This window comes from Lynx rufus, unplaced genomic scaffold, assembly GCF_022079265.1.
Source record: "Lynx rufus isolate CCGP_SWC_20201006 ecotype Redwood Valley unplaced genomic scaffold, mLynRuf1.p SCAF_1, whole genome shotgun sequence".
In the NCBI taxonomy this organism is placed as follows: Eukaryota; Metazoa; Chordata; class Mammalia; order Carnivora; family Felidae; genus Lynx; species Lynx rufus.
The window spans coordinates 118,422,957-118,450,309 of record NW_025814823.1 but is presented as its reverse complement, the minus strand read 5'-3'; the positions used below and the strand labels follow the sequence as shown (position 1 = coordinate 118,450,309).

At 48.2% G+C, this 27,353-nt stretch overlaps 1 protein-coding gene across 5 annotated transcripts in view; it reads left to right on the top strand.

The window, feature by feature from the left end:
- Positions 1 to 5,300: 5,300 nt before the first annotated feature.
- Positions 5,301 to 27,353, top strand: part of FGF1 (fibroblast growth factor 1) — an 89,146-nt gene continuing 67,093 nt past the window's right edge. For all 5 annotated transcript variants that reach the window (XM_047086295.1, XM_047086302.1, XM_047086283.1 and 2 more), the window contains exon 1: positions 5,301 to 5,402. The gene's annotated coding sequence lies outside the window, so the exon portion shown is untranslated. The remainder of the gene's footprint in view (positions 5,403 to 27,353) is intronic.

Genomic DNA, 27,353 nt, shown 5'->3' with positions numbered 1-27,353 from the left:
CACCCAGGATAGCTGCCGTCTGTCGTCTCTGCCTCCCTTCCCTGCTGGCCAATAGCTCTGCCTGCTGCTGGCTGTCCAGAGTTGGGGGCACTAAGAGCTCTGTGTATGTCCCTGTGGGTGGGGTCAGTGCGGGCTAGAGTCTACAGGCAGGTCCCCTCTGCTGATAAACAAGGTCAGAGAGAGACCCAGAGGCTGGCATTCTCAGCTCCCCAGCCTGCCTCTCTGCTTCCCACACGGCCCTGCGGGACTGGTAGCCAGCTCTGTGGCATGGTGTCTGGAGGCAGACCAGCAACCTGATGTGCATGCCACGGCCCGTCCCCTCTCCCCACACAGAGCTGCAGTAACCGAGAAGTTCAGAGAGCCGGCGTGGGGCTGCTGGGAAAGCAGCCGCAGCACAGTGACAGTGACACGGAGCAGACGACACCCAGTGGATTTCCGTGTTGCCCTTGGACGAAGAGGCACAGTCCTCAGCCTACAAGGTTTTCAGGTAAGAATCTGAGTCTCCGTTTCGGGGAGGAAAGAGCAGGTTGTGTGCAGAGCTGAGGGCGTGCGTATGTGTGTGTGTCCAAGTGCAAGGATAATATTACATGGAGAGGGGGGAAAAAAACGGGAAGACTGAAGGCAGTGGGATGTTTTAAGCAGATACCACTGGAACCAGTTCCCCGGCAAGTGGATCCCCAGAGGCTCGCCTCTGGCTGGGTTGTTTAATCCATGGTGCTGGCCGCTCTGGGGAGAGGCATCGCCCGTGGCACAGGCATGTAAAAATAGCACCTAGACTTCAGAGACTGTAAAAACGATCCTGCACCATGCTGCCCCAGCACCTTTATTCCTCCACTGCCGGGCCGATGAGGACTGGAGGGGGCGGAATGTCCTCATTTACTGAAGCGCTGATACAGCCCCTTCGGTTCCGCAGAAGCCAAAATCGGTGGCTTTAGTAAGTCTGGAGGGCGTGAGCCCGCTGTGTCACACTCACCCTCTTGGGGAACCTGGACATTCAGCTGCCTCGGGAAGGCTGTTCACTGAGCACCTCAGACTTTAGCCAAATTTTGATACAAAAGTCGGGCTGAAATACAGGATTAGCCGAATGTGATACGATAGGTGGCTATTCGGATGGCCCCATGGCTCACCTGGACTATTCCTTACCTTCCTTCTGATCTTTGAATATCACACGCTCATCTCAGTGCCCCTGCAGACTGGCACTGGAGGAGAAGGTGCGGGAATGGCTAGCCACATCCACGTCACTATTACATGCCCAAAGTGTGCAAGGCTTCTAGAGAAGAACACTTGAACAATTCAGACCTCCAGGTCTGGGGGAGAATTTAGGCATCAAGTGCCCATTTTTCAGAGAACCAAGAGGAACTCACCTTATCTGGGCACTGGGGTCTAAGAGCTCCCTGCGTGACTCAGCAGAATGTAAACATTCAGTGCTTTCTCTAGCTGCTTTAACCACTGCGCCGCCCCCCCCCCCCAACCTCCCCACACACTCTTCTGCATTCTTTTTCTGCTTTGGCACTTTCCCTTTCATTCCCTACAGAGATGTGATTGTTTATGATGTAGTTCTGCAAACAGCGGTGGGAGAGGCGAGCATTGGCCAGAGGACGACCGGGGCTTTGTGTGAGGCTCAGCCAGCCCTGATGGTGGCAAAGGGTTGAAAAGAAATAAGCCCGGCTTTGCAAAGTGGTGTCCAGTGAAGGGCTGGCCGGCTGTTTACTGGGACTGTCTGGGTGAATGAGTGTGGATTTTGGTGGAGACTGTGATTCACAGTCACAAATTCCCTTTTCCTTTGTTTTCTTTGTGTTGGTCATTGACGGCTTCTGAGGAAATTCCCCTTTTCAGATTGTATATCTGAAGGCAAGATCATCAAAGGTGCTGCTGAGGGCAGCTGGTGAGCACTGGAGGCTTTCTTCTGTTGACCCTGCCTTTCCTAGTATGAGTAAATGGCTTTGCAGATGAAGTACTTGATCAAAGGCCAAACTGATACACAAATAATGAAGGGAGAAAAACAGAGTTTCTTGTAAACTCTCTCCCAGATCTGCTGTGCATACATACAGATACGGCTTGCCTGGTTCCGAAAAGGATTTAAGGAAGCGCTACGAGGTTGCTTAAGTGGTTTGACATCACAGGCCAGTAGCATCAACCACGATGATGATGCTTTCAGTGGTGAGGGTGGACGGCATCTTAGGCTCCACCTACACTAAAAGTGATGGGATGCCTGACCCAGGATGGAGAGTGTGCCCGCTCTCCTGGCTCACATGCGTTCTGTGGATGCTAGTAAACCGTGGAGGATCACGGAGCTGCCAGGCCTGCTGGGCCACCCTCTAGGAGTGAGGGACGGTACAGAGTGTAAGGCATTCCCCATCCACCTTATCAAAGGGTGTTGCTTGGCCAACGCAATGCTCCTTGAGTTAAGCAGCTGGAAAAGCAATCTGTCACGGGTGCCGCAGGCATACCCGGTTTTAGGGAAATCTAATGCCTACACGTGAAACAAATTATAGGTGAATGAAGACTTTTTCCCCCCGTTTTTCACTAATCAACACATGCTCATGGAGTACTGACAAGGGGTCCCATCTCAAGGTACAACTGGATTGAGCCCACTCAGCCACAGAAAAGGGAGGGCACGTACCTGGGGGGGGGGCAGGTAACAGAGAGTGAGTGTGGACTGACAGGATGTCCAACTCAGCTGGGAGGCAGGGTCCAAGGTATGGGAACAAGGGCAAGCATCCAGGCCAGTGGTCTACAGAGACAGAAGAGGAAGGAAGGGAATATGAAGTGTCTGATTCCTAAATATTCCGAATTAAGAGAGGCAGCCTAATATAGTGGTCAAGTGCATAGATTCTGCAGCGGGGCTCCCTGGGGTTCAGATTCAGACTGTGCCATTTATTAATCCTGTGGCTTTGTGCCTCAGTTTCCGCATCTGTAAAATGGGGTAAAAAAGTACCAACCTTGTCGCTGAAAGGCTCAAATGAGTCATGCTCTTAGTGCCTGGCTTATAGTAACTACTATGTATTTGCTATTAGTGAAAGGTGAGTTCTGAACATGCTGTACACAAGTCCTTTTGTTCCAAAGTCCAAAGTGACACTTTATGTTTCCTGTGCCCTTACTATGTGCCGGGTACCCGACTTGGCTTTATGTATCTGACCTTGCTGAATTCTCATAACAACCCTGGGAAGTAGGAATTGAGGCTTGCTGGGCTGGGCCATTTGCCGAAGTTCACGCAGTCACCAAGTGACAGAGCCACATGTCATACCCAGGCTGTGCTCCCACCTGATTTGCCATGTATGTTTTATCGGATCACTGGAGGACAGTGGAGACAGGTGGAATTTGGTGACGACAGGTGATATTTGAAGACCTAGGAAAGTAGGCCAGGATTTGGAAACTCTCCTAAGAAAGGCAGACCCCAGGGGGTGCCTGGGTGGCTCAGTCGGTTAAGCATCTGATTTCAGCTCATGCCATGATCCGTGATCTCATGGTTCGTGGGTTCCAGCCCCACATCAGACTGTGCCAACAGCTCAGAGCCTGGAGCCTGTTTCGGATTCTGTGTGTGTGTGTGTGTGTGTGTGTGTGTGTGTCTGCTCCGCCCCCATTCACACTCTATCTCTCTCTCTCAAAAATAAATAAACGTTTTTTTAAAAATTTAAAAAAAGAAAGAAAGAAAGGCAGCTTGGCCCCCCCCCCCCCCAGCTTGGCCCACAGTCAGACTCTCCACTTTGAGGACCTACAGCTTTTGAGACCAGGTCTTCAGGAACAAGACACGAATGCAGTCACGGGGGAACAAGAGGGGCCTCAGGTTTTCCTGAACCAGTCAGCAGATGATGCCCAAGAAGAGAGGAAATGGTGCCTGACGACAGACACAGAGGCAGAGGCACAAGGCTGCTGGGCCAGCACCCCGCTTCAACTCTGCAGGCCTGAGGTCAGAGGTCAGCTTGAGCTCAGCTCGACGTCAAGACTGGGTGACTCCAGTCGTAGAGAGAGAAGGGATGGGCCATCCAGAACTTGGTGTCTGTAAAAGACTCGATCTGCTGGTGCGACCCCTCTAAGGAGAACGTTTAAAATGTGACAGAGATTTGTTTTCTGCATAACTGCTCACGACCTCTGACTTTGTCCAAGGAATGCTAGTGGTGGGGACAGGCGTGAGGAGCAAGCCCCTCTTGCACCAGAGCTGTACAGGTGTGTGTGGGGGGACCTCAGACAAGACTCCCCTCTGTCTCTCCAGGACCTATAGTTTGCAAACAAATGTGCATGAGAATCACAGGGGAGCTTGGTTAAAAAATCAGGTACCCAGGTCCGGCCCACCGAAGTCCCGACTTAGTCAGGTTCCGGAGGGACCCACGATTTTGCATTTCCTGGGTAGGACCCAGGTGATTCCATCTTTGGTCCACAGGGGACAGTTGAGGAAACCCAAGTCTGACCATGGCTCTGGTTCTTTTCCCTTCATTGCTGTGAACGAGAACACAGAGTCATTTGGTCTGAGTCAGGGACAAGTGGCCTCTTCCTTGTCATCCCCTCCTTCCTGAATTACCATCTTCCTCGGACTAGCCCTCCACGTGTTGCAACATCCACGACAGTGTCCACACTGCACACCGAGTTGTTATGTGCCAGGCACAGGGCCAACCCCTTCATGCTATTCCCTCACTCAACCCTCACAACCACCCCATAAGTTAGGTGCAATTATTATCCACCTTTTACAAGTGAGGGGAAAGGCCTCACTGCTAGGAAGTGGCCAATCTGGGGTATGAACTCTGGACAAGCAGATTACCAGAGCACCATCATGGAACCTCCTATCAGCGGAGTTTTACCTGTTGGTCACTTCAGCCTTCCCTTCTCGCTCTTGGGTGCCTTTCTCTGGTTCACGTTCCTCTCTGGTCCGCTTCCATTCCCAGGCCCCCGTGTAACTTCCTCAGAAGATGATGCGGCCCTGTGCTCCCCTACTTTTTTCTCATTCAATCAATCAGAAAGGGCTGGGGCAATGGGCAGGTGGAAGGCAGGTGTTAGGAGCTGAACTACGTCCTCTCCTTAAATTCACATGTTGAAGTCCTAACCTGCAGAGTATCAGAATGTGACCTTATTTGGAGACGCCTTTACAGAGGATATCAAGTTTAAATGATGTCATTAGGGTGAGCCCTAATGCCAGCATGACTGGCATCCTTATAGAATGGGGAAATTGGGACAGAAAGACATACTTAGAGGGAAGATGGCATGAAGACACAGGGAAAAGAAGGCCATCTACAAGTCATGGAGAGAGGCCTGGAACAACGCTTCTCCTCCCAGCCCTCAGAAGGAACCAGCCCTGCTGATACCCTGACCTTGGACTTCTGGCCTCCAGAACTGTGAGCCAATACACTTCTGTTGTTTAAGCCACCAGTCTGTGGTACTTGTTGGGGAAGCCCTGGAAAACTACTATGGTGAGAGCCTAGGTTCACCCCCAGGTCCTGAGTTTGGAGTGATCTAGTTTGAGGCCAACACATCATACCAAGTTATGACAACTTTCTCGTCTCTTTAACTCAGGAGTCAACTTCTGTTGACTTTAAACAGTGTTCATGGGACTCACAGATAGTCTAAGTCCCAGGAAGGAAGAAGGAATGAGCAGCAAGGATGACGAGGGGGAGGAGAGAGGAGGGAAGGGAAAGTAAAGAAATAAAGAAGCAGCCTGATAAAGAGGACAGAGAATGGGGACTGGGAGGGGGGTTACTTGAGGGTCACTAGTGCCTTCACCTCAGGTTCATTCACCTCATTTGTGAGCTACTGCCAGTGTGCCAGGGAGCATGCTAGACACTGGGGCTGTGATACAGCCTGGAACGGACGGTTCCCGCCTTCCTGAAAGCTAGAGGCTAGAGAGGGACACGGACTCAATCACGCAGTAATTCTCCTGCGTGTCTCAGGAAAGCATATGCAGTACCGGACCCAGTCATGTGGTCTGGAAAGGTTTTGGTGAGTTCGTGACGCTTGGGTTGAGATGTAGGTGATGGGCAAGCGTCCACTGGGTGAGGGATGAGTGTTTCAGACGGAGGGAAAATACTGCAAAGGTCACACAGTGTGAGGAAGTGCGGCATTGCCAAGGGGTGGAGGAAAGGCCAGTATGGCTGGAAGAAGGAAGGGAAGAATGAATGTAGGGAAGAAGGGGGACGGGTCAGAGAGCAAGGCCCAGGAGGGGGCCAGACCATGGCAGCTGGGTTGACAGTTTGGGTCCTTCAAGTGAGAACCACAGAAGGCCAAAGAAGGAAGGAATCCTGGATACAGCAAACTCCTTTCAACAAAGGGAATGCTGGGATAGAGACGTCAAAGGCATGCTTTAGCAGTGGGTCTTTCCAAAAGCAAGACATCAGACTTTTTGAGTTCACAAACTTGGGGTTGGCTGCTTCGCCTCTAGGGAATGAAGTTCTAGCCATTGTCGACCCTCAACAGAGCACATTCTAGATGTTTGTCAAGGCTCCATTGGGAAGGGTCAAACGGGGACAGTTCTGTCCTGTCAACGGTTAATGAGCCAGCTTGGCAGCTCGGACAGGTTGGCCGGGCAGCCCCCCATTTGGCAACACTTGGAGGACACACAGGGGGGCCTCCGAATATAACCCGTCTGCTTGCTGTACTTTGTCTGAAGGTGCAGGAGCAGGCATGCATTCCAGAGGCACATTATTCAGTGGGGGCTGTGGAGAATGGCAGAGATTCCGGTTATGAAGGGGAAAGAGGTAAGGGCAGGGAGCCCAGAGAGACCGCTGAGGGCACTAGGGGTGCAAGTGGGCAGAGAAGCATCTGAAAGGAGCAGTGCAAAGGACCTGATGCCAAATGCTGCCTCACTGGTGAGCTCACGGGAGCAGTGGCAAGATGGGCCCGCAGCCGGCGAGTTCCCACTTGGGTGGTGCCTGAGCGCCCCACTACCACACGCACGCCATCTCCATTGCTGGGAAACTTCTCGTCAGTGCCAGGTATCGTTGGCGTAATGCACTCAGGAGCCCCCATGTAAAAGTGAACGCAACGCCTTTGCCAGGAGCCCCGCCTGCCACAAAAAGAACTCTCTTCCTTTTTCTTCCTGGAGAGGGGCTGGATCTGGCTAAGCAAGGATGAGTTGTGGGGGCAAGCGGGGCACACTTTGGAAAAGAGAGGTGATTTTCAGGAAGGTGAATAAGCAGCCCAAAGCCTCTTGGGGAGCAGGATCCCCTGACTCTGCTCCTCTTACCTCTCCCACCCACTCGAGCCCCACTGGCCTCTTGTCTGTTCCTCTGAGGTTCCACGTCCTTACCAGCCTCTTGGACATTGTGACTGCTGTTCCATCCGCCTGGAATGCTCTACCTTGTTCTTTTTTTTTTTTTTTTTTTTAATGTTTACTTATTTATTTATTTATTTTGAGAGAGAGAGAGAGAGAGAGAGAGAGAGAGGGAAAGAGAGTGAGCGAGCATGAGCAGGGGAGAGGCAGAGACAGAGGGAGGGAGAGAATCTCAAGCAGGCTCGGCACTGTCAGCCCAGAGCCCAACCCAGGGCTCAAACCCGTGAACCGTGATATCATGACTTGAGCCGAAGTCGGATGCTTACCCGACTGAGCCACCAGGTGCCCCAACCCTGTTCTTCACATAGCAGATCTTTTCATCCTTGGGCCTCACCTCTCTCAGCAACTCCCCCAAAGAGGCTTCCTTTCCCGTCTCTATCATGGGACTTGCCTCAGTCTGTATTTATCTTGTCAACTTTTTAAACACTTGCTATTGTCTGGAACGTGAGCCTCACAAGGGCAGGATATCATCCATCTTGTTTCGTGCTGTATCCCTGGGACAGAGCCTAGCCACAGAGGTGCTCAGTAAATATTGGCCCAATGAATGAATGAGTGACTCATAGAATCTTGGATTGAGAAATCCAAGGCCCAGGACAGAAGTGGGATCTCCGGCTCTCTGCTGCTCCTCACAGTTCTAGAAAAGGGTGCACCACATGTGAAAGCAAAGCTGACAAGTTTGTGTCTAGGGCCTGTGACCCTGACTTAGGAGACCACACCCCTCATGGACCCCAGGCCATATGCCACCTACTCTGGCTTAGCCAGCCTACTCTCAGCTCTTCAGAGAACTCACTTTGGTTGCCTGGAAAAATCCAGCTTAGTGGTATTATTCATGCTTAGAGATGAATAACTTCTTTTGGCTGATGGGCATCAAAGGGAAACAAGTGATGTCAGGCACCTAGAAGGGAGACATTGATCTGGCGTGTTCCGGGCCTCACACCCATGGGGGCAGATGGACCACAGCATCTCTGCCTTTGCCATCGGTCTGATGGGAACACAAGCAGTCTGCGTTGATTAATCAATGTGTGCAAAGTGCTGCACCAATACCTCTGGGGACATAAAGAGCCTCTAGAAAACAAGACTCTTCTTTTACTTCCTCAGAATCTCTGTCAGAGTTTAGAAATGGCAACTGTGGGAGAGCGGAGATGAAGGCTCCAGTCATTCCCTGGAGCCCACACAGAGCAAGTCTGCAGCCCAGAGAACATTCCCCTGGTTCAGAGTCACGGGCTGAGTCGGCCCAGGCTTCTTGGCCTTTGGTGATAAGGTGTTTAAGTTGCAGGAGCAAAGGCAAAATCTCCACTCAGTTGGCCAAAAAACCTTGCTGCCATTTTCCCTGGCTGGTCCTGGATGTCTTTGCTGAGGGCTCTGGAAGCAGAGTCCTAACTTCCTTGGAAAGAGAGCTAACATGGAAGCCCAAGACTCTTCTCATTATTTCATTATTTCAGGGTGACAGTCAGTGGTGCATAATGGTAGGGTAGCAAAATGGCCAACAGCATGCACTCTGGCGCAAGACCGGGTATGAATTTTGGCTCTAACCCTCAATAGCTACGTGGCCCTGGCCAAGTTACTGTAAAATAGAGAGAATAGGGGCACCTATTTCCTCAGGTTGTGGCCAGGAGAAGTCCATACTGGGTTCCATTATCAGCACTAGGGGCTGCTCTCTCACGGGGCTGCCCTAAGACTTCAGTGAGACAGTACATGTAAAGCCCCAAAAATGTTTCAGTATGCAACACACAGCACAGTATTTGCCCAATAAAATATTAATTATTGCTACCAACAGGTTTGCAGTCTGGCTAATGCTTTTCTGGAAGCCTTCATAAGAATGTATTTGATGTTACAAAATGGTCCTGGGGCATGAAGGTGGTCACCTGCTGTCCTGCTGTTCCTCCATCAGCTTTTTTTTGTCGCAAGGGGCAATTATCACCCTGTGCTTTCTCAGCACTTAAAAGCCTCAGGTCAGGAAACTAGAACTAGCCGAGAAAGCAACAGACCCCTTACAGAGCTGAAGCATGGAACAGACACAGGCCATTTGTTCAGCAGTTTTAGGCTGAGGGCGTTTCCAACAAACAATTAAAGAAGGAGTCAACCCCAGCAGGCTCCTTCTGCTCAATCCACAAAAGGGCTTTGGGATTCCCACGCACAGACAGGCACGGGGTTTCTCAGGGCACAGACTACTCAGAAATGCTGCTCAAGGGCCCTGGCCTGGGGCTTTGAGCTTAAATCATTTGAAAATCAACTACAGGGATGAAAGGGACAGTCTGCAGGAGGCTGGCCTGCACTGGATCTTGCATTTGGGCTGTCCAGTACTCCGCCCCTCCCTCCGGAGTGACCTTGGGTACGGAACTGGTCCTTTTTAGACTTTGGGTTCCTTCTCTACAAGAGCTGCCTCTGGAGAGTGGCTTGGAGGTTAAGCATGGTGTGCAAAGCTCCAGCTGTCTCTCTCCATACCCGTTCCTCTGTGGCCCTCTTGACCATCACATAGCTGTGGATATGGAAAAAACCCAGTGGTGATCAATGTTGTAAAGGCTTGCAAATATTTGCTTGCACCAGGTGACCATGAGCGCATCACTTGGCTGCTGGAGCAGCATAGAGAGATGGATTATGGGAAGGGGTCCAGGCCACAGTCTGAAGGAGGGGATGTTGGCAGCCCCCACACTCAGCTCGGCCCATCCTTGCACCACAGGGACCAGGCCGAGATTATGGATTTTTAGCCTGCTGTTCCCCTGGGTCGTCAGACTTCTCACGAAGGCCTGAAGATTGATGGTCTTCCTTAAAAGAGGTGGACCCCTTCCTGACCCACTCTGACCTTCCCCAGATGCCTCCCCACCTCCCACTAAGGCCTGAGGATTTAACACACAGCTGGTTCAGGGTGGATCCAACTGTAGGCAGTGCACGTGGGGGGAGAGCGTTTCCAAGGCGATGTCCGAGTTGTCTCTAGTGACCCATTGACCTGACCCTCCCCGCCTTACACTGCCCCAAAACTGAGCTAAGACTTTGGAGGGCGGATACACCTTAGGATGTCTGGCGGGAGCCCTATTATGGTGGGAGGTTCAGATCCCACGCTGGGATGGGCCCTGGGGAAGGTCAGAGGGAGGGTGAGCCAAAGCTGGCTTCATTGCCTCTGTTACCTCCTGGCCTTTCCTTCTTCTACTGGAGAGGCAGTCAGATGCGGGGTGTGGAGGCCCCCGTTTTAGCAACTGTAAAGAACGTCTTGTCGAAAATCTCTCAACATGTCTTGTTGTAGGATGGAAGCATATCCTGAGTTGGCCACTTTAAAGTCTTTTTATACTGGAGATCAAGAGAAAGACCTCTGGTGACTAATTAGGAGTCCTACATTCGCCAGACTATTACAGCCCCAAAGTCAGTGTTTCCCCGGAGTCAAGGTCCCTTTCTCTTCCTGGCCAGTCCCACATCCTGCTGGGCCTGCGTTGGCTACTCATGTTTCTCATTATCTCTCCCCCATCCTCTTTAAAGGCTTCTCACTCCACCCAGGGGTTTTATTTTTAAACTTGCACAGTAATGCTAGGGCTGAACAGGACACACTGCCCACATTCACGGGAAACTGGGCTGCCTGGAAAAGCAGCCCCCTTTTCGGAGACTTCCTTCCTCCCTCTCTCCCTCCGTTCCTTTCATCTTCAACGGGCACCTTCTCCATGAGGGGCTCTGCCAGAGAACACAACAACAAAGCGAAAGATCCGGTTCTGCCCTTGGGGCGCTTACATTCTAACAGGGTAGGGAAGACCGGGGATAGACAGACAGAGTATGTAAACACACACCAAATAAGCCAACAAATAAACAAACGAAATAAGTAGAAATTTGTTAAGATCTACGCTATAAAAGGGAATACAAGGCACCGGAACAAGAGAAGCTGTTACAAATTAGGTAGACAGGGAAAGCCTCTCTAAGGTGGTGACGCAGAAGAGAAGAGCAAAAGAATGAGGGGCGCCATGCATGCAAAGAGTAAAGTGAAGAATATTCTTCTTTGTGGAAGGAAGAAAATGGGGTAAGGCCCTGAGGTGAACAAGTGCTTGGTGTGTTCTAGAATCCAGCAGAAGGCCAGGATACTTCAAGCATCATGGACAGGGGGAAGTGGTCAAAGTGGAGAAGTACGCAAAGAACAGATTATGCAGACATGTGGAATCATGCAGAAAGTTGGGACTTTTTTTCTGAGGGCAGTGGAAAGCCACTGGGGATTAGAATTGGGGGGTGACATGCAATGATTGACTTTTAAGACTCTTATTGGGTCCTGGGTGGAGAGCAGATCTTAAGAGGGGCAGGATAAACAGCAGGACGTGAGGTAGGAGGCCTCAGAATCATGCAGGAAGGAGATGATGGTGGCTAGTCTGGAGCAAGGCAGTGCCACAGCTAGAAACTTCTTGGAAGAGCCTGCCACTGGACAGTCTCCTTACGAAGAGTCATAAGACAGTATCCCACACTCATAAGACACAATAGAACACTAGGCCCAAAGGCAAGAGGTAGTCATCATAAGCAGTAGAGTTTAGATATCCTATTGTCTGTCACTAGCCATATATATTAGGTTTCCAAACCCAATTAAGTAGGTCTTTGTTCAACCGTGGCTCCCACAACTTTCTGAAAGGTATAAACGCTCCTGTACACCATGGCAGCTCTCTCTGTCCTTTATAGCTTTGCCTTGGATAGGAAGCCAAATGGCTTTGACCGAGTGATCTCACCTACATGCAAAATTCAAAGGTGACTTTATATGCCTGAATGACTTCAATAGGGGTCTCTTCTGTCCAGGATAAACATAACTATTTTTACTCTTTGGAAGAAAGTAGATGAGAAACAAAACAGAATGGCAATGGAGACATTCAACAGAGAGTAACAATAGTAGTTATTATCTGGTGTGTACTTCAAGGCACTTTACTTGTAGCAACTCATTTAATCCTCCAAAAGACTGATGAGGTAGGTACCACTCTTGATCCTTTTTGCTGAGAATGGAGATAAGGTTTAGGGGGAAGTGAGGTCGGAGTACAAGTGGCAAAGTCAGGGCTATCAGGCTGGTTGACTCCTATTGGCTGAATGAACTCCTAATGACCAGGGCTCAGGAGCTGTCTGCCTTGTGACTACTCTGTTTTAAAAATTGCATTGAGGGGCGCCTGGGTGGCTCAGTTGGTTAAGCGACCGACTTCAGCTCAGGTCATGATCTTGCAGTTCGTGAGTTCGAACCCGCACTGGGCTCTGTGCTGACAGCTCAGAGCCTGGAGACTGCTTCAGATTCTGTGTCTCCCACTCTCTCTACCCTTCCCCTGCTCACACTCTGTATCTCTCTGTCTCTTAATAATAAATAAATGTTAAAGAAAAAAATTTTTTTAATTGCATTGAGGGGTGCCCGGGTGGCTCAGTGGGTTAAGCATCTGACTCTTGATTTTGGCTCAGGTCATGATCTCACAGTTTGTGAGTCTGAGCCCTCTGGTGAGGGCTCTGCCCTGACAGTGCAAATCCTGCTTGTGATTATCTCTCCCCCCCAACCCCGTCAATAAATAAATAAACTTAAAAAAAAAAACACAATAAAAAACTCCATTGAAAAAGACCTGAAGGAGATCATCCAAAATGTTAGTGAAGCAGGGATATGAGTAGATTTTCTTTTTTGTTATTATTTCTTTTTAAATTTGTTTTAATGTTTATTTATTTTTGAGAGAGAGGGAGACAGAGAGAGAGAGAGAGAGAACGTGAGCAGGGGAGAGGCAGAGAGAGAGGGAGACACAGAATCTGAAGCAGGCTCCAGGCTCTGAGCTGTCAGCACAGAGCCCAAGGCAGGGCTCAAACCCACGAATCGCGAGATCGTGACCTGAGCCGAAGTGGAACGCTTAACTGACTGAGCCACCCAGGCATCCCTATAATTCTTTTTTAATGTTTGGAATACATAGTGCCTGGTACACAGTGAATACTCAAAAATAATTTATTTACTGAAATTATTGGGTTAATAAGTTACTTAAAAATTACTTTTACATCATTAATATATTTCATTATAGGAAATGTAAGCAATACCGGAAAAAAATTTACCCATTATCCAGAGAAAATCATTATTAAAATATTGGTAATAGTGATGTCCTTCTAGTCCTTTTCCTGTATTTATGTATGTCTGTTTCTGTCTGTCCCTCTCTATGCATATAGATAGTATGTGTGTAAAACAAAAATGGGATCATACAGTACTTATAGGCTTTTAACTTACTTTTCCACTTGGGAATATATCATGGGCATTCTCCGTTGCATTTTATATTCTTTTAAAATAGAATTCTTAACGGTGGCAGTGCATTCCCCTATAATTTATTTAATGAGCCCTATATTATTGCATATTCAGTTTGTGGTACCCATATTAATAATGCTGTCTTGAACTTCCTTCCAAAAAACCTTTACGCATACCTATATTACTTATCAAAGAAAGAAGAGAATTATATATTGAAATACAAAGAGAGAAAGACACCTATCTTGGGGTTTTTTGGGGTAGGCCAACTAGCATATTTCTTGCATCTGTCCTTCAGAATTCAAGCAAAGGCGATGTCAGTTACCATACCCTCCGTTTTCCCAGTCTTGTCATTACTCACCTCTCAAGCATGTTTCCGGTGCAGTTGTGTCTCAATGCAGGTAGATTAAGAAAAATCCCAGTCGTGGCTACAGTGTGGGCCCTGACGTTACGCAGCCAGGCATAAGTTCCAATCCTACCCCTAACCGGATATGTGACTCCGGGTAAGTCCATTTTTCTGAACCTTAGTTACTTGGTGTGTAAATGGCATATCCCCTGGAGGATACAACGAAGTAAACCAGGTAAAGCTCTCTTAAGTATGTGCCCAGCCTAGAAGGAATGCTCATAAAATGGTGATTACTATTATTTTAAAGATAGAGGAAGAGTTTTCTCCGAAGTTCAGTGCTTTGGAAGACTCCCTCCCAACGTACACTGCAGGATCCCAGTAATGTGAACTTAACTTAAAAAAAAAAAAAAAATCACTGAACATACCCTCTGGCTATATTACCCTTTTCCTCTTTGTAAGACTAAAGTGTTAAAAAGCAATTAACTTTTTTCCCCCTTCCTTGCCAAAAGCCAGGTTTGTTGGATTAGAGATATATTTAAATTACGTTGTTCACAGCTGCATTTAGCATTTAGCCAGCTGTGTTTTATAAATGTCTATCCTAAAATAAAAACAAAGCAGGCAAAAAAAAAAAAAAAAAAGCAGAACTGTCTACATGGACCTTAAACTGCTCTCAGTATTCTATAACAAAACAGAAATTATCTAACTCCTAAAACACAGACCACAGAAAGAATTGACCTGAGTTGTATATTGTACACTGTTAACACAGACACACTGTTGGCACATAGTAGATGCTCACTGAACCTTGTTGAATATATTTATTGAATACATGTTTTCCTTGCAGACAGCAAGTGGGTGAGAAATAAATCAGTATATTCACTTCATCTAAATACTGTCAGTGCCTATTTGGAGGGGCAAAAGAAGAGGGTAGAAGATTGAGTGAACAGATGCTTTTTGAGTCTGTAAATCGAGTGTTGGGAAACTTTACCCTCCTAATTCAAGGCCCGTGAGATACATTTATGATCCCGATGGGATTGTGTAGGGATTTCTCTAACCTGCCGTCAAGGAGAGCACATATGAATGATAAAGCACTTCTGATGGCCAGACCAAGTTTTTCCATTTTGTCTAACTATGGGAAACGCTCTGGAAAATATTAGTGTATGTGCAATAGTGTATCCTCAATATCAAAATGGCTCGAGAGATCATGGGGAACACGTATGATTATAAGGCAACCCACCACTGGGCCAAGGCATTAATTATAGAGCAAACCCCTAAAGACATAACTATGAGGCACCCCACAATTTCCAAAGAAATAACTGGGAGTGCTGGAACTGCCAGCATCTACTGCTCTTAGGCATTTCTCTCTTCAGATGCTTGGCTGGTACTGGTTGACTGCCTTCCCGCACAAGAGCTCATGCTGTGGGTGATTCAAAGATACAATGTGTTCTTTGCTTTCATACATAAGCTAGGGGAGGACAGAGACAAGCCAACAACTCCATGGAAACTTAGAAAGAATGAAATGATTGCTAGGCAAAACACTGCATGGGTCCTTGAAGGGAGGAAAGACCTTATTTACTGGAGATATCACAGAACACTTTGCAATGGAGAGGTAACATTTGATAGAGGCATTGAAGGATAAGAAGAGTTGTAATTAGCAGCAACTGGAAGGGAAGGGCATTCCAGGCTGGGGAACAGCATACACTAACCATGAAGGCCCTAGAATACTTGGTATGCAACAAGGAGAGGGAGAGCCCCAGACCGATGAGATGGGGAAGGATAAAGTAGGAGGTGGGGCTTTTCAGACCAGATCTGGGGTCACTGAAATGCGTTGCAAAGGACTTTGGGCAATGGTAAGCAATGGAAGGTTTCTGATAACGGAAGCACTGGCACACGCAGGTCCTCTGTTAGAAGAAAGGCTTCAGAGGCAGCAGAAAAAGAGACTAGAACAACAAAGCTTGGAGGCAGGAGACCAATCCTGAAGCTCTGTCTTCCATTTTCCATCTGCTTAACGTCCGTAGTCATGAACAGTGTGGACCAGTGCCAGCCTCCCCCTTGGATGCCGTGATCCTGTACCTTTGGCCCTGCCTCCTGTGGCTTCTCTGAGAGAAGGGTCTTACATTGCAGATCTTAGAGACCGCGGGGCATCCCCCGCCTCTGTTCACTTCTCTCCTCAGGCTCCGGGTTATTCTCCCTTGAAGATCCCACCTCACTCCTCTCCTGCATCTGCCCCCAACTCTGGCCCCTCTGCAGAGCCCTACTGTCACTGCGGGCCCCACCCTCAGCTCCGTACCGATGGGCGACTCTTATTTCAGACGTAGCACACACCATAGGTAGCTAGCTCATGTCTGCTCTGCACAATGGGACTCTCCTGGTTACATCCACTCTGTCGGTAAACAGCGCTCCATCCCTGTCTCCTTCCTGCACACTCTGAGTCATCATCTGATGATCCCTTTGCTAAGTTCCCATCATCTGCCAAATCCTCCTCATTGTCCTCCCCAAGTGGTTTTGGACCCATCATCTGCCTTCTACTCACAGCTCTAGTTTAGGACCTTCTATTTCAATTCAGCAACTCTTTACAGAGCACCAGGAACTGTGCTGAGGATATGACACTGCACAGGAAGCACATGGCCCCTGCCCTTGACTAGCTTACAGTTTAGTAAAGAAGATGAGCATTAAGCAACGACTTGAAGACTGATGAACGTTTCAGGGAGGGAAACACAGAGCACCGTGCTCCTTGGCCTCCGTTCTGCCTCTGCCCTGCCCTCTCCCAGCACTGTCATTTTCCTATAAGTTGTTACCAAAAGCATCTTCCAAATTCCCTTCTCGGAAATCTCCACTGGCTCCCCAGGGCTTGCAGAGAAGAGTGCAAACTCTTCAGAATGGCACGGAGGTCCTCTGTGATCTGACTCCACATGGGTGTGCGGGGACCCTGTGAGTCCTACGCATCCCCCTGCCCAGCAGAACCTGTCCTCCTGCGGGGAAAAGGCCACCTCCACTCCCCATGCCTGGGCCTCTGTTCAAGCTATCCTGGGACCCCGTGTCCATATGCATGAAGCCTATGTGTTCTTCTGGTTGAGCTCCCACTGCTTCCACCAAATCCTCCACGGCCCCTTCTCCCTCAGGCTCCCCCCCCCCCACGGCATTTACCGCAGTCGGTCTCATTTACAATTTCACTTCCCACCTTCCATCAAGGACAGGGAGTTGGTCTTATTTGTTCTGAAAAATCATAACAAAAATAATAGCTAAACCTACCAGATGCTTTACAGGCAACAGGAGTCATGGGCTTCACCCTTTAAAAAAAAGTTTTTTTATTTATTTTTTAAATTTACTTTGAGAGAGAGAGAGAGAGAGAGGCAGAGAAAGAATCCCAAGCAGACTTTGTGCTGCCAGCGCAGAGCCCCATACGGGGCTCGATCTAATGAACTGTGAGATCATGATCTGAGCCGAAACCAAGAGTCAGATGCTTTACCAACTGAGCCACCCAGGTGCCCCACCTTGTTGCATCTTTATAACAAGCACGGGGGTGGGGGATGGACACTATCCCTGGTCTCACTGTACAGGCTAACTTTCTGGATTTAAATCCAGGAATCCTGACCTAGGAGCCCATGCCTTTGACCATGACTCCACCTTTATTCCCTCACTGGGTTTTGTCAGGTCCCTTATACGTAATGAAGGTCACTCCATATTAAGTGAACAGGGACAGTGACAACCAGGGCAGTGAACCTCAAGGTCACGCGACAAATCACAATGTTTGAGAGATGTCAAAGGCAGAGCAGTGAGTGACCACACCTCACATGTACTAACTAGGTTACAGAAGCGGGTTTCAAAGAAAAGCCATTTTGACTGATGCGGGGGCAAAGGACTGGGTGACAGCTCGTGGCATCCCGATTGGTTTAATCTGATTTGATTCGGGAGGTGACCTGGCCCTCTTACGCAGCCCCATAACACAGGTGCCGCGAGCAGAGCACTCTGCTGTCACACAGTCACCTCGCCTCTCTGCCTGAGCCTGTGAGGAGATACTTAACAAGGGCAACGCCCTCTCCCCGACTCACTGGACTGGACCTGTCTGTTTCCTTAAGGAGAGAAGAGTGGAGCCCAGGCCCTCCCCTGAGGGCCTGCCCTGCTCAGCTCCAGACAGACCTGCCTTTGTGAGTAAGGGCAGGACCTCTGTGGCATCCTACTGCATGGGAGCGGGGCCAGAGGGGAGAGCCAGGATGGGAAGTTTGGGAAAGGGGAAGAGCTGCTTGCCCAGAGGGCTATGCACAGGCAGCCACCATGAGACCAGCCAGGGTGCCTCCTCCATCCTTTGTGGGCACAAACAGGAGGGTGTATGAACAGGCAAGAGCCAGCCCTGGAGGGCCGGGAGGAATGTGGCCCCAGGTTCCAAAGCCTGGCCGTACGAGGCACTTTGATCTTTCATATCCCCCCGGAAGAAAACCTCTGCAGTGTGGACATGTGGCAAGGGAGAAAACCCACTCCTTTCTATCTACTGCTCGGAGGGACTGCCAGGTGCCCAGCCTTTCTTTGCTTTCTTCCTTCGCCTGGCTTGAGTTTGGCTCATCTTGTTACAGTCTGGACATCTTTCTGATGCCACACTGTCTTCCATATGCTGGCTTAAATGCCGCATTTTGGGGATGGGGATATGTCTGACAATATACAGATGGGCAGATAGACAGACAGATAAATAAATCATTGTGGGGAATCTCGTGTAGGAGGCCGTGCTTTCTAGTCTCGATGGGACTAGATTCAGCGATGCCACACTACGGCTGCTTGTGTGAAACCTTACACCCCAACCCAGCCAGCACACTGCACTACGCCCTTAAGATTTCTAAGTGAGCAGAAACACGTTTGGAGAGGCTGGGACTTTTTTGACCTGCTCCTAAGACCATGAGAGCCATTCTGTTGTGTTGCAAATCCAGCAAAAAAGTCCTAATTCCACAGCTTCCCCCAGGAGCATCCACAGGGCCCCTGCTGCTGTTCCAGGTCTGATTCCATGATAACTGGACCTGGAGGGGAAACCAGTGGCTGTTAAAGATAAAGAACTTCCGGGGCGCCTGGGTGGCTCAGTCGGTTGAGCAGCCGACTTCGGCTCAGGTCATGATCTCGCGGTCCGTGAGTTCGAGCCCCGCGTCGGGCTCTGTGCTGACAGCTCAGAGCCTGGAGCCTGTTTCAGATTCTGTGTCTCCCTCTCTCTGACCCTCCCCCGTTCATGCTTTGTCTCTCTCTCTGTCTCAAAAATAAATAAATATTTAAAAAAATTTTAAAAGATAAACAACTTTCACTGGGGCGCCTGGGTGGCTCAGTTGGTTAAGTGTCCAACTCTTGATCATGGCTCAGGTCATGATCTCATGGTTCATGAGTTCGAGCCCCACATTAGGCTTGCTGCTGTCTGTATGCACAGAGCCTGCTTTTCAGATCCTCTGTCCCCCTCTCCACACCTCCCCTGCTCATACTGTCTTTCTCTCTCTCAAAAATAAACATTAAAAAAACCCCCTATTATTAAGAAGAAGAAAAAAAAAAGAACTTTCATCAAATGCCATCCTAGAATCACTCAGGTTACACTGGAATTTCCACTGGCAGAGCCGTACATAAAAGTCTGGGTATTCCTGCCCCTGGGATGGATGCGACGAAACAGGCCAGTTATTAAAGGTACAGCAAGGCAGACTGCAGGAGTGGGTCTCCCCTCAGAAGAGAAAGGCTTGCCAGAGAGCCAATCTGGGGAAGAGTCATTAGTTCTGGCTTCTGTCCTCATGATGTGAGGAGAAATATCAGGGGTGAAGAAAGGAACTGGCAGAGACTCTCTGGGCAGCCTCCCCGGAGGAAAACCTGTTTATAGCGCTTGCAGAGGAAGTCTGGGCAATGTTTTCAGAACCATGGAGAACTTTGTTTGTTTCTTTTAAATTTTGTAAAGTTTATTTATTTATTTTTGAGAGAGAGAGAGAGAGAGAGAGAGAGAGAGAGAGAGCAGAAACTAGGGAGGGGCAGAGAGAGAGAGGGGGAGACACAGAATCTGAAGCAGGCTCCAGGCTCTGAGCTGCCAGTGCAGAGCTTGATGCAGGGCTCAAACCCACGAACCACAAGAGCATGACCTGAGCTGAAGTCACATACTTAACCAACTGGGCCACCCAGGCCCAGGCCCATAGAGAATTGGATAGGAATAGAGAATTTGGATGGGAAACACCAGGGAGATTGGAGATATGGGGAGGTTCTGGTGTGTGAGTTATTGATGTGATAAATGTAGACCTTGACTGATTTTGATAAGCCAGTCTCATTAGGGAGAGGTAAAAGGCACTTGTAGGCTACTGCAGGTTGAGGGACAGAAGCAGATAGCTGGGCGAAGTGAGCAAGTGTGCAAGACAAGACAGGAGGATGACAGGACAGAGAAGAGCCTCGTTGGGGAGCTCTTGGGTCATTAATTGCTTGAGAAACCCCAGCCAGGATCTGTGGTGGTCTTTTCCAAGGGAGATGACGGTGCCCTCTTTTCCAAGGGAAACAGTTCCTAAACAAATGTGTCCAGAGATGCCAAAGTCCTAAGGAGGGGAGTGCTGGAGAGACGGAAAGCTGGCTCAGGAAGAAGGATGTCAGTGGGGGAGATGGTTCCAGGTCTTAGGCTGCAGTCCTAGATACCCACCATCGCAGAACAGGAGGGCTGATTTGGGTTCTGAGATCCCTGCCCACCCAGAGTCCGAGCTGGCTGTTTTGTGGTGGGGCTCCCCAGGTATCTCAGGAATAATAATAATAACACTTTTTAGAAAATGTGATCTTGTTATCTAAGTCAATGCTACCATTTAATTATTACTCTTGTCATCATCATTATTCAATGTATATACAACTGCAGTACTGTGCTAAGCACTTTACAGAACTCTGTGCCATTTAATCCTCACATAAATCTAGGAGGGTGCGTAATACTGTTATCCCCCTTATAGAGGAGAGGACACCAAGGTTCAGAGAGGTGATGTCACATGACCCTGGTCTCACTGTGATTAGTAGCCAAGTCAAGACTAACCCTCAGTGGGGCTGACTCCAGGACCCAGGCTCCTGTCCCCCAGGGAAAAGGCTCAGCCAGCTAGAGTCAAGAATGAAACCTTTAGACATTGACGGAACCATGAATCTAGCACAGGTAGAATAACCACAAAACACCGCAACTGCCTTTTACTGGATGTCTACTTCCCTATCTCATCAAATTTAAGACACCATAAATTGAATCATACACCATCATTTTACATACAACTGTGAAAAAAAATGCTGTACTTCCTGATTTTAGAGGTGGTAAAACACCCACAGAAAAGTGCCTGTGAGGCTTGGGAAGCATTCTAGGTGCCATACTGCTAGGAGCTTTGCCTCTACTATCTCATTTCATCTCAATAACAGTCCTTTCTTCTCACTCCTGCTTTTACAGACGAGGCACAGGGTTCAGTGTGGTGCAGCCAGTGTGCATGTTCAGTGACACAGAGCCAGGGAGCCACAGAGCCTGGGCAGCGTCGTGGGCCAAAGTCCCTGCCCTTGATCAGCAGGCAAGATGGCCTCTGAAGGAGATGGGCTATCTTTGTCATCTGGTCCTCCTGGTGGGCGGACAGCTGGGCAAATCAAAAACACAATGGAGGCGACTGACCTCAAGAATAAAGAAAACCTCACCTCGTTCATCTGTGCCTGGGTTCACTTTAATTCTCAAGCTTCCCTGAACTCCGGGAGTATGTCTTCTAGTTGTAAAGTCAGTTGTAAACTTACAACTTCTAGTTGTAAAGCCAACCCCTTTAGGAAGATCCTCCAAGATCTTTATTTTCTAGCTCATAAGCCTCCTGGGTCTCGGTTCTATCTCTGACCCATCTTTCCTTCTCCCCAAGCTCTAGTTAGCAATTTGCGCTGGATTCTGTGGCGTCATCCTTGACCCTGAACTTTATTCTGCCCACATCTTCCTTGTCTCCTCCCATCTCTTGAAGTGTCTAAACTCTCTGACCCTGCCTTGCCTTGTGCAAGAGCCATGTTCATGTCTCAGTCAGTTCCTAGCCCTGTTTCACATCTCCTTCTCATTACAGGTTTTCTAGAAACCCTGTGTATTAAATTGAAAACATGGGGGTCGGGCACCTGGGTGGCTCAGTCAGTTGGGTGGCCAACTACAGCTCAGGTCATGATGTCACGGTCTGTGAGTTCGAGCCCCGCATCCGGCTCTGTGCTGACCGCTCAGAGCCTGGAGCCTGCTTCCGATTCTGTCTCCCTCTCTCTCTGCCCCTTCCCTGCTTGCTCTCTGTCTTTCTCTCTCTCTCTCAAAAATAATAAACATTAAAAAAATTTAAAAAAGAAAAAAGAAAACATGGGGCAAGACAGAGGTGGAATGAGGAGGTTGTATGTGTAGGAAAAGTCAACTGGATGAGTTTTCTTGCTTTAATTTTTGACCCCAAGACCTTCATCACCCACCGTGGGCTGCGTATCTACAAGTCCGCCTCTCGGGTTCCCAACTGTGTCATCATTGTATATCTTCTCGCCCTCTATCTTGACCCCTTGGTTATCCTTCCCATAATTTTCCATTGTGAAGAAGGCTGTTGTACGGTAATGAAATCTTCCCCATCCCTTTGAAACACCCTTGTTCCCTCCCCTCCCAGCCACTGAGTCACTCTTTCCCTTCATATCTCTTCTCGAAGACTTCCCGACACTGGACATGAAGGATGGTACTTGGCGCTTTCCCCTTTCTCGATACTACCCTCCATCTCAACAAGAACTTAAAATCACAGCTTGGAATTGCTCCTTGGAACCAGCAAATGCACTGGAAAATGCCGTTTTCTTTTTGTCTCGCCTGACCTTCTTCTCACTCACCCCCAATCCTTTAGAATCTGTCTTCTTTTTCTTTGCATGACTGTCTCAGCTCAGCCTAAATGCCCACAAAGCCCCAGTAAGGGCAACTTTAACAAAATCCCCACTTTCTGTGTATGTAAACCTTCAGTGAATGTTAGATATTACTTGTTTTCAGATTTTTTATTTATTTATTTATTTATTTTTTAATTTTTTTTTTTCAACGTTTATTTATTTTTGGGACAGAGAGAGACAGAGCATGAACGGGGGAGGGGCAGAGAGAGAGGGAGACACAGAATTGGAAACAGGCTCCAGGCTCTGAGCCATCAGCCCAGAGCCCGACGCGGGCTCGAACTCACAGACCGCGAGATCGTGACCTGGCTGAAGTCGGACGCTTAACCGACTGCACCACCCAGGCGCCCCACTTGTTTTCAGATTTGATCAAAGTGCTAGACCTGCTCAGGACAGGTTTCCTTTGCTGTAAGTTCCCCCAGGGCAGAGACATGTGTGTTTCATTCATTCACTCCATACACCATGAGGCTGCAGTAGACATGTCCTGAGTGAATGATGCCTATAGCAGTCATCTCATGCCTAGCTGGGATTTTGTGTCCATTTGGTATGTGAGTTCCATGACATGAAACAGGTTAAACATGGTGGATATAACAACCAACAAAACAAAAGTTCCTGCTCTCTTGGAGCTTACTTTCTAATGGGAAATAACAGTTTAAAAATCATTAAATAGGGGCACCTGGGTGGCTCAGTCACTTGAGGGTCTGACCCTTGACTATAGCTCAGGTCATTATCTCATGGTCGTGGACTTGAGCCCGGAGTTGGGCTCCATGCTGAGCGTGGAGCCTGCTTAAGATTCTTTCTCTCTCTCCCTCTCTCTCTCTCTCTTTGCCTCTCCCTCTCCCTCTCCTACTCTCCCTCTGCCCCTCTCTCCTGCTTGTGCTCTCTCTCTCTTTCCCTCTAAAAACAAATCAACCTAAAAAATAAATAAAAATCATTAAATAGATGTCTAGCTACCTAACACTGGATCTAAAAAGTGTGTTGGAAAAAGTCCTAAAATAACTGGAAGTTGTATTCATATTTGTCCTAGGAGAGCTAAGGAACTGGAAAAGACATTCAGTTAGAAAGATGAGAACATCTTTTAACAGCTTTCTTGAGATATAATTTACATACCACACAATTTACTCACTTCAAGTGTTCGATGCAATGGCTTTCACTATATTCAGAGTTGTGCAACTATTGCCATTAAATAATTTCAGGACACTCACCACACTAAAAATAACCCACTCCTATGAAGCAATCACTCGCCATTCTACCCCCTCCCAGCCCCTGGCAACCACCAATCTACTTTCTGCCTGTATGGATTTGCCTACTCTGGACACTTCATACAAATGAATCACACAAAATATAGTACTGTGTGGCAGCTTCTTTCACACAGCATAACGTCTTCAAGGTTCACTCATGTCATAGCATGTTATCAGTACTTCCTTCCTTTTTACAGCTCCGTAATATTCCATCATATGGACATACCACATTTTGTTTCTCTATTCATCATTTGAAGGCCATTTGTGTTGTTTCTACCTTTTGGCTTTATGAATAATGCTGCTATGAACATTAGTGTACATGTTTCTGTATGAACGTATGTTTCATTTCTCTTGGGTATATCCCTAGGAGTGGGATTGTACTTTCATATGGTAACCCTATGGGTGACCACTCGAGGAACTGTCAAACTGGTTTCCAAGGTGGCTATACCAATTTTACATTTCCATCAGCAATGGAAGAGGGCTCCAATTCCCCCACATCTTTGCCAACATTTGTTATTAACCATCTTTTGATTGCAGCCGTTCTAGCGGATGTGAAATAGTATCACATTGTAGTTTTAATCCACATTTCCCTCATGGCTAATGATGTTGAGCATCTTTTCACATGAGGAGAATACAGTTGACACTTGAACATGGGCTGACCTCCCATGCACCTGAAAATCCATGTATAACTTTTGATTCCCCCCAAAACTTAACTACTAATAGCATACTGTGGACTGGGAGTCTGAATGATAATGTAAAGAGTCAATGCACATTTTGTATGTTATCTACTGTATTCTTACAATTAACTAAGCTAGAGAAAAGAACATGCTAATAAGAACATTATAAGGAAGAGAAAACATATGTGGAAAAACCCACATATAAGTGGACCTGCACAGTTTAACCCCATGTCGTTCAAAGAGTTCAAGTGTATTTACATTACGTCCGTGAGGCAGCTACTGACCTGGTTCTCGGCACAGTGCCTGCATGTCAGGTGCTCAATCACAGTTGTTGAATGAACACATGCATGAATGAAACAAAGGAAAATGCCTTGAAGGACAATGATTCCTTTAGCTATGGTAGGCCTGGGAGAGGCATGGCTGCCTGAGGAAGAAAATAAGGCAAATATGAAGCTATGTATCTTGATCCCTCCCACCCCATCCTGCTGCCTTTAAACCATGCTCCACTTGGAGTCTCCTTGCCCAGAGCCTGGGTCAGGGGACCTGTCACACAGCGCCAGAGAAGGAAAAGGGAACAGAGAATAAAGAGGACAGTCAGCTCAGCTGCCAAGATTTGTGAAGAGAAGACTTGCAAAATTGCTTGAGCTCCCATTTAACACAGCAATCTGGTGGACAGATCGTGGTGTTTCTACCACTGTGTAGGGGATGCCGTCTGCCACGGGAGCATCCGAAGATGGAGGTGGAAAAGAAGGTGTGTGTGTGTGCGTGTGGGGGAGTGAGGGGTGGAGGTGGCTTGCCCGTGGAAACATCCCGATAAGCCAAGCGCAGGATGGCTGGCCCTGTAACATGGGGAGGGCTGGAGGGTTGAGAGTATGGGTGAGTATGATCCAGGGGCAAGTGGGTGTAGTTCATACTCTGTATCTCCTGTGATTCCTGCATGATGCAGATGCTGAGATGACAGCCAGAGGCCACTGTGGGGTGACCCTGCTGTGGGGCCAGGGGGAGACCTCCTGGCTGGGGAAACAAGGAGCCCATGGCCAACAGGAGCTGGTCAGCCAAGGAGCCTCCCTGAATTCTGACTGCAACAAGAGAGACCAGGACCTCAACTTGAGCCGTAAAGGCGGTGAGTAGGCAGTGATAGGGCAGGCAAAGGGTTCCACGCTGAGACCTTGGGCCCCAGAGGCCTATGAATGAGTATCTCAGCTCTTCCAGTGAGAGACTCAGGGACCTCCACTCCTCTTACTGCTAGATGATGCTTCCAAAAGCAGCGGGAGGGCAGCCAAAGGGGAGGGAATCTCAGGGGCAGAGTAGTGCCTAACAGGACTGCTTAAAATCTTGTTTTTTTTAAGATTATTTATTTATTTTGAGAGAGAGAGAGAGAAGCATGAGCAGGGGAGGGGCAGAGAGAGAGGGAGAGAGAGAATCCCAAGCAGTCTCCAGGCTGTCAGCACAGAGTCCGACGTGGGGCTTGACCCCAAGAACCATGAGATCATGACCTGAGTTGGCATCAACAATTGGATGCTCAACTGACCGAGCCACCTAGGTGCCCCAGGACTGTTTAAATTCTTATACTGGACAAGACTGAACTGTTTTTCAGCCACCTAAGAGCTGAGGTCTTGTGAGGAAGCCCAGATTACAGGCAAATGGAGAGAAACTACAGCCATACTGTGTGACCTGCCACCTGGACCTGTTTATGGCCACTTAGCACAGCCTTGAACCAGGCTAACGTACGGCAGTGGGAGCAGGGAGATGTTCAGAATGTGAATGAAGCCTGTTGTGCATTGTGTCTGTGGCCACTTCTGTGGGCCTGCTATGGAGCCAGGGAGCGTATGAGCAAGAGAATTTCTTTTCTTCAACCAGAAAAATAGCTTGAAGTGCATGTCCTTTGTCGTCTTTGGCTAGGATTCTCTTAGAAGCTTTTGGAGGCATTTGGATGGGCTGAGCTAAAGAAACATCAGTCCTGTGACAGCGGCACCTCCCAGTTTTTGAGTCCTAACTTTGTTTCAGGTGCTCTGCTCTTATACGTGTCATTGAATCCTCCCAGCCACCCTCTGAGAGTAGGTACTGTTATTAGTCATATTTTACAGGTAAAGACATTGAGGGCTTGGTGAGGTTTCCCAGGATCTACTGTGGGGAGTGGCTGGACCAGTATTTGAACACAGGGATCTAGCTGCATAGGCTGGACATTTAAGCACTATGTATACTGCCTCTCGTTTTCCTGCCTTAAAAAACTCCCTTAGAATTGAAACAAGATCTGGTTAAGAGCTGTTTATTGAAGAAAAAATGTAAAATGTTATTGTTTTCTTAATTTCTAAGGAAAAAATGTTTGCCCAGAATATAGTGAATAATATTACATTAACTTTATATGGTGACAGATGGTAATTACACTTATTGTGGTGAGCCTTTTGTAACACATGTAATTGTTGAATCACTACATTGTATGCCTAAAACTAATATATTATTGCATGTCAACTATACTTCAATTCAAAAAAGACTTGCCCATTTCACAATAATAAGGATGAGTAGATAGAAAAACTGACATGTAACTAAAGTGGTAGAGAACCTGAGTGAGAATTCTTTTTAGTCACTCTTCTCTAGCACAAACCAACTCCTGCAAAGTCAAAGCCTCAGCTTTGTTGGTTATAAAATTATCCCCCAAAGACAATAGACTCAGTTCAGCTTAAAGCATGTGTGTTTTTACTCACCCATCTATCCATCCATCCATCCACCTATCTATCCATCATCTACCCACCCATCCACCCACCCCCCACCC